This window comes from Arvicanthis niloticus, unplaced genomic scaffold (assembly GCF_011762505.2).
Source record: "Arvicanthis niloticus isolate mArvNil1 unplaced genomic scaffold, mArvNil1.pat.X pat_scaffold_984_arrow_ctg1, whole genome shotgun sequence".
Lineage (NCBI taxonomy): Eukaryota > Metazoa > Chordata > Mammalia > Rodentia > Muridae > Arvicanthis > Arvicanthis niloticus.
This window is the reverse complement of record NW_023046535.1, coordinates 9,112-18,210: the sequence shown is the minus strand read 5'-3', so window position 1 is coordinate 18,210 and position 9,099 is coordinate 9,112. Positions and strand designations below refer to the sequence as shown.

The window sequence follows — 9,099 nt, the reverse complement described above, 5'->3', positions numbered from 1 at the left end:
CCAGCATAGGTGGGAGAAGAGATCCTTGGTCCCATGAAGGCTGGATGCCAAGTGTGGGGAAATTCGATAGTGGGGAGGTGGGAGTGGGGGGGTTAGGTGGGGGCACATCCTTATAGAAGCAGGAGGAGGGGGGATGGGATAGGGGGTTCCTGGCTGGGAGGGGAAGAAATGGGGTAAGGGGATAACATCTGAAATGTAAATAAAATACCCAATAAAAATATCATTAAATAAAGAACCTTATCATCTATAAGCAGATATCTATGCCTTTTACTGTTTTCACTTGCACAATTGCTGCAGCTAAAATTTTCCATGTCATTTTTTTTAGAAACATGAGACTGCATTCATTTCCCCCAGTTCATTTGATTGCTGTGGCTTTGCCACATATAGTCCTTATTGAATTCTGTAGTATTTCTAATATGTCAAGAGCTTTCATTGCAAAGGAGGTTAGAATTTCATCAAATACTTTCTATAACCAATTGAGATGAACAAATTTTGGTCTTTCATCTTGCTGATTGGATTGCTGTTTGACCTGCATGTGTTGAACCATCCTTGCATTCCTAGAACAGATCAGCTTCATCAAGGCAAATGTTTTCAAAAACTCTCCGTTGATAAGATTGAGTTTTACTGTTTTTATTTGTTTATTTGCATGTATGTGTATACAGCAGGTGTGTTCCTGGTGCCTAAAGAGGCCATAGGATATTTGATTCCGTAGAATTGGAGTTACAGACACTGTCCTTTGTGAAGCAGCAAGTACTATTAACTATTTCATCATCTCTGCAGTCCCAAGACACTGTTCTTCCTGTGTTGTTGAATTTGAATGTATGTGTTTTATTGAGAAAAATTTCACACATGGTCATCAGGAATGTTGGGCTGTATTTTTTTTTCTTTGTCTGGTTTTGGTAGCAGGGCAATACTAGGCACACAGAATGTATCCAGAAGATTCTCTTGCTTTTAATTTGGTGGAATATTTGAGAGAAGTTGGAATTCTTTTTAAATATGCTACAGTTCTGCAGTGATGATGCTATCAGCCCTAGGCTTTTCTTTATTTGGAACCTTTTCTCATTTAATTACATGGCTTGTTATTGGTCTACCTAGGTTTTTCATGTTCTTAGAGTTTAATTTTACAAAGTATGAGGTTGGACCATACTTTCATTTCTTGTTTTCTAATTTGCTGACACATTTCTTCTATGTAACTCTAATGATCCTTTGTATTTTAGAGGCACTGATTATAATTTTGTCCCTTTAACCACAAACTTTATTCTTTGAGGTAGGTTGGTTCCTGTTTTTCTCAGTCCTTGTGATGCATTTTAAGGAAGAAGTCAAGCAAACAACTTATTTGTTTAAATGTATAAACTCCTTGCCTTTGATACAGCTTTTGCTTTATCTACTTATTCCATTTTTTTTTTTTAATTTTAAAACTTTGTTTTTGCAAAGCCAATCAAGAAGTGTTGGAAGGAAAAAGTGTAAAAGTTATCCTCGCGTATTTGGAAACTTGAGCAAGCACTTTAAAGTTTGAGAAAATGACGACAGTTGATTCAAAGGCAATACCCAGCAATGTGTTTTAAAACACTGATGTGTTCGTTCTTAAGTAACATTCATTTTGTTCTCTAACAGCTACAATATGATACAGTATGCAACAGCTCACTTGAAAGTGCTAGAATCAGAGGATAAAGAATGCCAGAAGCCATCCCACTTACATTTCCTACTATACAATGCCTTCCTTTGGTCCACCATTTATATCGCACAGGCAGACAGTATGGTCATCCGATGCACTCAGGAGATGTCTGTTCTAATTAGAATTCCAGGAAAGACCATACGTAGCCTTTTTTTTTTTTTTTTTTTTTTTTTTTTTTTTTGTGACCTCTTAATCTAAGATCAGGATTACATTCTCCACTTGGATCTGGTTTTGCAGGGTGTTTTGTATAGTTAAAACCCAAAACATCAGAAGATGGTGTTTTTGTAGCAATGATGTGAGGATTTTATGGCATCTAACGAGCACAATTTACTTCTCCTTCATGATTAATTTTAATTTCACATTCATTTTTTTCCTATTACAAAGCCAGAGCCACCAAATTCTCCCTTGTCGCTGTCACAATGGAAGCATCAAACTGTGCATCATCGTTGGAATGTGAACTCGAGCATCTACCAGATGATTCTGCTCATCAGATGTATGAGTGCCCAGCGTCAGCCAATGAAGGTCATGATCCTTACCTTCTGGTTTAGTCACTTCAGGAAGCCACTGAATCGTAAGACTGGGCCACCGAAGAGGATGGGACATAACCAGGTCATACAGAAATGGCGTATTCTTCTTCCAGATTTTATATTCTTCGTGGACACGCTCCTCCACCATGTCTTCAAATATCTATTTACTCGCCATCTTGCGTTGGGTCGTTTGGCCCCCTTTGCCACCTTGGACTTCTCTGGCTACTCAAGAGCAGCCCAATGGCGGGCGCCCCTGCCTTCCCAGGCACGTCATGCACTCCTAACTCCTAAAGCCTGAGCTTGGTCTGACTGAGTGCTACCCAGAAACCAAGATCTTCTCTTCTGTCTCCTCCCCGCTTGTGGTAGTGAGGTCTGAGATGCTCTCCTCTGTCTCCCTACTTATTCCATTTTTAAGATCAATTTAAGTGTCCCTTTTGAATTCTCTATAATGTTTTCAAGGGTACTTGTAAATTTTTTGATTTTTAACTTTGTTTTTAATCACATTGTGATCAGAAAAACTGTTAAGATTTTTTGAAATGATTTTTAAATACTTACTTTTAATTTTTTCTTTGAAAAATTTATATTCTTAACATACAATGTACCTTAATTATATCCTCCTTTATATTATATATTAATATTATATATTATATATTATATAATGCATAATATATACTATATACTATATATTATATATGATACATAAATACACACATATATATGTGTGTATATATATATACATATATAGGTTATAGATATCATATATATATTAAACAACTGAGTACATTTACTGCCACAATGGTGTGGGACCATCTACTGAGCCAACTGCAATTGCCTAGTGGCCACACCTCCCACAAAGAAAACCACTCTCCTTCTTTAGAACACATCAACTACCAATAGTTTCTTAGTGAGTGATCTGACCAGGCAGTATTACATCCTGAGACTTTTTGCTTCATCTTACCCAAGGTGTCCTGCAGATAACTACAGCTGCGGTGAGTTCACATGAGCAACAGTCAATCCAAATCCAGAAGTCAACACTTCTTACCACTCCTCCCATCATCCAGCTCTTAAATTCCCACCTCCTTTTCTGCAAATGTCCTGGAGCCCTGCTGGGGTAGGTGTATAAAGATATGCCATCTTCATTGGAGCAGTCGCTGTTGCTAATTCTCAGCACTTTAAACAGTTATGTGTCTCTGCAGTAACTACCACCCAGTAGAAGAAGAAGCTTTCCCGATCAAGGTTGAGGGCAGTATAACTCCATTTTAGAAGGCAGCTAGAAGTCATGCTCATTTTAGCAAAGCAACAACAGTAGTTGCCTTAGGGATATGGCCATGGGCTTTGACCTTGTTTACAAAGCCAGGCATCAATTCCTTCCTGTGGAGCAGACTTCAAATCCAATTAAGAGGTTGGTTACAGAGGATACAGCTCAGCCTGACAGGTTGGTATTGTAGCATGTAGAGCCCAGTACAAAATAAGAATAAAAATGTCCCCACCCAGCAGGGAGTTTCTTTGTCAATTTAAGCTTAATTTCTTTATGTCCACAACCAAAGTGAGTGTTTTCTTCAGCAATATGGCCTTACTATCTAGTTATGGAGGGGGCATCCAGGAGCAGTGACAATAGCCTGCCTTGCTTTGTATACCTCTGTGACCCCCTATTTAATAACTCTTGCAAAGGTTTTTCTGTACCTACACAGGGATTACAATACCTCATATCTTCTGGGAGTAACATTGTTCACTCATGTGGGGAACCTTCATTCAATCTCTTGTTTTAAACAAGTACCTTATGAACTAGTGAGTTTTTATAAAGCTTCTTCATACATCTTAATTTTGTAGAATTTAAGGCTTCTTTGTGGATTAATCTGTGCTTCATCCTACAAAAAGTTCAATGTATATTCCATAGCGATTGAATAGACTTAATTTGAATTTGTAAAACATTCTATATAATTTAAGGTATAATTTAATTCTGATTTTCTTTGAGGTTTACTTAATCTAAACATCCACCCACTGATAAAAATGAAGTGGTGAGTTTCATTGCTATGAATGCATAAGGACCCATCTCTCTGTCTGTAGCCTCATAGCTGTTTGTTGCATAAAATAATATGCTCTGGAATGAGGTAGGAATACATATTTTCTTGATCGTTAGTTTGTGATTCCACTTGTCTGGTCTTACATCTTCTTTTCTTAAACTCTAATATGCTAGATATAAGTTAGACAGTCCTGATCCTCACATCCTGTACGCAAGTTACAGGACACTACCTCACATCATTTGACATCGTCCATGGGATGGTATCATTATTGGTGAGTTCCCATAACAAGAATATTTGTTTATTTCCATTGTTGTTATCAATGATAAAGGCTTATTCCTGTCCCTTTTTTAATTTTCTTCAGCTGTTTTGAATATTGAATTATTCTCTTCTCTAGTTATTTTTCTTGATTTGATGGTTTTTTTGTACTGTTAATACTGATTCTTTTGTTTCTCATCTGTGTGTCTATTTTCCACACATGATTTATATTGTTACACAAGTTTATGACAGTAGTTAGTTTTTTTAAAAAAATTCTTTTAAGCATCTGCAAGGCTGGAATGGTGTTCTGCTGGTCTTACTTCCATGTGGGTATGACATAGATTCCCTAGAGCTTTTCTAATGATGATTAATGGCAAGAAGCATTGTACATGCCATGATGGATTTTTAGAGACCCATTCTTTCTTTGGGTTCATATAATATTAGGTATAGGCAGTCTTGGTGTAGACAGCGATTTTGGCAGAGTGATCACTACAATAGGAGTGGTGCTCTCTATTATATGATGTAGGTTTCTTTAGGCATCATTTTTGCAGGCTGTACCACTGCAAAGGGCCTTGGGCACACAGCCACACCACTGATGATGAATTTGAAATTCCTATCTTTTTCCCAGGTAAAGATGTGGGTCCTGATGCAGGCCAAGGAAGAAACATCCATTCATGAGGCTCACATCATGTCCATCCTGTTCAGACTTGGTATAGAGCTGACGTAACAGTGGCAGACATGTATTTGTATGCAAGTTGGAACAGTTGTGGCCAACACCAACTAGGTAAAGTTTTTCTTAGCTCTATGTGCACCTAGACCATAATGACACTTAGAACCGTGGTTTTCCTTACCTAGACCTCTGCTTCTGCTGTAGATGAAGGCAACAGCTAATGGCAGTTGTTTCATGGCCCTGTAATATGATCTTGTATCTCTTTTCGGAGCAAGAATGGGTGTTTTTCTCTCTGCCCTGTCAGTTACTGTGGCAGAAATTTCCTTCCCAATGTATTTGCAGCGGGAGCCCTGTCATTGGAAAGGAAGAAGGAGGCGAGATGGCAGCGGACATATACCCAAGTATCTCTAGCAGTCTCAAGGAGTTATTCATATGAAAATGTTAGATAATTGGGATAACAATTCTAATTGTGTGGGCAGCTTGTGTCTCAAGTATTTGCTTATATATAAATCTATTTGGTTAATCTGAAGCTTTAGAGTTTTACTTTACTGGGATACTGGGAAGTGGGTCTGCCAACAACCGGGTGGTTATGGCTGTGAAGGAACTAGTGGTTTCAGGGATGAGTGAATCACCAAAGCTGGAAACACAGCAACCAGTCGCTATGGGAGCAAGCTGGAGAACAGTCTGGTGTAACCAGCTTGGGACCTTTGGCCCTGTGGGAGAGTTGGTAGGCCGAGAGTAGTCCTGCGATAGCACAGGAAGTCTGCCGGTTCACTTTTCTAAGACCTTCTGCAACAAGTTACCAGAGCACCGTACCAGGAAGAATGTTCAGAGGAATTTCATAAATACCTGCATCCAATCCTGGGACTGTCCTCTGTCCTCAAGTAGTGGGCCACATCATTGGTCTCAGATACCAATACCCATCATAGACTTTTAAGGGCAGCATGTCCATCTATTCCTGTCTATGTTCCAGCACCTTTCTCTCATTGTTCAGGGTATCCAGTGGGCCTACATCACAGTCATTCTACTTGGCCAGTTTGAGTTTTCAAGAAAGGAAGCTGCCTTCCAAGACATAGAGCATAAATGTCTGTAAAGTTCCAGAGATAGGGATAGGCAAGATTTCTGGACCCTAGAATGGCCTCAAATAAGTCATTTTAAAAGTTGGTTCCTGGCTCCTGGCCTGGAGCACTGGTTCCTCCCAGTCTCAGCCAGAGCACTAAGCAGATGCCAGGGAGCAGCTCTGCCCCCAATCTCACAGAACCCAGAGGAAGCAGGCCAGGAGCTCTAGCCAGCAGTATCTTAGGTAAGCAGACAGCAACGCCTGCCCCAAACAGGGAGTAACTCGGACCCATTAGGACCCAGGAAGTCACTCCTGGCCCTAGGCACTGGTTCCTTCCTGTCTGCGCCTGATCACTGAGCAGAGTTTGGGCCCCAGCTCTAACCCCAGTAGTAACACCCACCCCACACATTTCTGATATAACGAAGATAATAGGAAAGACAGGCTCCACTCAGAAACAGGGCAGGTAGCACTAAGGAGATCCAGATGGTGAAAGGCAAGTGCAAGAGCATAAGCATCAGCAACCCAGGGTACTTGGCATCATTAGAACCTAGTTCTCCCACACTAGAAGCCAAAGTCCTGAATTCCCCATATCACAGGAAAGCAAGATTCAGATTTAAAATCACTTCTAATGATGATTCTAGAGGACTTTAAGAAGGACATAAATAACACTCTCAAAGAATTTGAGGAGAACACAGGTAAACAGGTAGAAGCCCTTAAAGAGGAAATACAAAAATCCCTTAAACAATTACAAGAGAACACAACCAAACAGGTAAAGGAATTGAACAAAACCATCCAGGACATAAAAATGGAAGTAGAGACAATAAAGAATTCACAAATGGAGACTACCTTGGAGATAGAAAACCTAGGAAAGAAATCAGGAGTCATATATACAAGCATCACCAACACAGTACAAGAGATAGAAGGGAGAATCTCAGGTGCAGAAGATACCATAGAAAATACTGACACAACTGTCAAAGAAAATGCAAAAAGTTTTTAACACAAAACATTCTGGAAATCCAGGACACAATGAGAAGACCAAACCTAAGGATGATAGGTATAGATGAAAGTGAAGATCCCCAACTTAAAGGGCCAATAAATATCTTCAACAAAATTATAGAAGAAAACTTCCCTAATCTAAAGAATGAGATGCCCATAAACATACAAGAAGCCTATAGAATGCCAAATAGACTAGACCAGAAAAGAAATACCTCTTGTCACATAATAATCAAAACACTAAGTGCACAAAACGAAGAGAGAATATTATGCAGTAAGGAAGAAAGGCCAAGTAACATATAAAGGCAAACCTATCAGAATTACACCAGACTTCTTACCAGATACTATAAAGTAGAAGATGCTGGACAGAAGTCATACAGACCCTAAGAGAACACAAATGCCAGCCCAGGCTACTATAGCCCGGCAAGACTTTCAATTACCATAGATGGAGAAACCAAGATATTCCATGACAAAACCAAATTTACACAATAGGTTAATAGCAGGAAAGCTCCAATACAAGGAGGGAAATTATACCCTAGAAAGAGCAAGAAAGTAACCCTCTTCCAACAAATCCAAAAGAAGGTAGTCATACAAAGACAATTCCACCTCTAATAACAAAAATAACAGGAAGCAACAATCACTGTTCCTTAATATCTCTTAACATCAATGGACTCAATTCCCCAATTAAAAGACTAATGGTCTGGATACATAAACAGGACCCAGCATTTTGCTGCATACAGGAAACCCACCTCAGTGACAAAGACAGACTCTACCTTAGAGTAAAAGGCTGGAAAACAATTTTTCAAGCAAATGGTCCTAAGAAACAAGCTGGAGTAGTCATTCTAAAATCTCCAGCCCGAGAACACAAAGGGGGAGGGAGGCAACTCACGGCTCCACTTGTATAGGTAGTTGAGGGTGGCCTTGCCAGGCATCAATGGAAGTGGAAGGCCTTGGTGCCTGAAAGTTTGGATTCCCTAGTGTTGGCAAATTTCAAGAGCAGGGAGCCAGGAATGGGATGATGGTGGGAGCACACCCTTATAGTAATTTGAAAAGGGGGAGATGGGGTAAGGGGTTAGGCATCAGTGGAAGTGGAAAGCCTTGGTGCCTGAAAGTTTGGATTCCCTAGTGTTGTGGAATTTGAGAGCAGGGAGGCAGAAATGGGAGGATGGTGGGAGCACACCCTCATAGAAACTGCCAGAATTATATGGATTAGACATGACAGAGGCAGACCGCCAGAAGACTATATTCCAGAATTCAAACAAAAAATTATCTTTATACTAAAATTTGTTTTGAGAACAAAATTTTGTATATTGCAGAATACATAGCCTTGGTGTATCTGCTCATCAAGCAAGCTGAGCAGACCTGCTCGAACCTCTGATGTTCTGGAATTCCAGCTGGATGTAGTGAAGACACAGTGTCAGAGGCTTATCAATTTACTCTTCTCCCTGCCCCTCTTCTAATATCTCAACACATGTAACCAGCTTGAAGAAGTTAATGAAGAGTCTGCACTCCTATTCCCAGGGCTTGGGGACTGGGCTGTCTTTCTAGGGAAAAGTAGTGGTTTTTGTTAGAATAGGAAGGATTAGCTAGGATTTATTGCATAGCCATAACCTATTGGTAAAACTATGTATAATTGTTATTAAGATGAAGTTATAATTTCTTAAATGGTACAAAATTTATTTTGATTTCAAATTTAAGGTTTTCATTGGTATGAGCTTCTTATTGGTATAAAAATGAGATGAATATTGTTACTCTCATAGGCATTGTGCCTGTATAACACATTTAGGAATACAAGGCTTAGACCCAGTCTTTCTTTAACCTTTTTTTTTTTTTTTTTTTTTTTTAACTGATTTGAGATGGTTAGCCTGTGAGTTAAGGGTCTATAGCAAATTCAT

The 9,099-nt window shown here is 39.4% G+C and overlaps 1 long non-coding RNA gene across 1 annotated transcript; it reads left to right on the top strand.

Moving 5' to 3' along the window:
* The first annotated feature begins 2,134 nt into the window (after positions 1-2,134).
* Positions 2,135-8,745, top strand: LOC143433804 (uncharacterized). The gene is made up of 4 exons (XR_013070442.1): positions 2,135-2,572; positions 3,166-5,265; positions 5,494-5,591; positions 8,521-8,745. It is a non-coding gene; the product is annotated as an uncharacterized LOC143433804 (long non-coding RNA).
* The last annotated feature ends 354 nt before the right edge of the window (positions 8,746-9,099 follow it).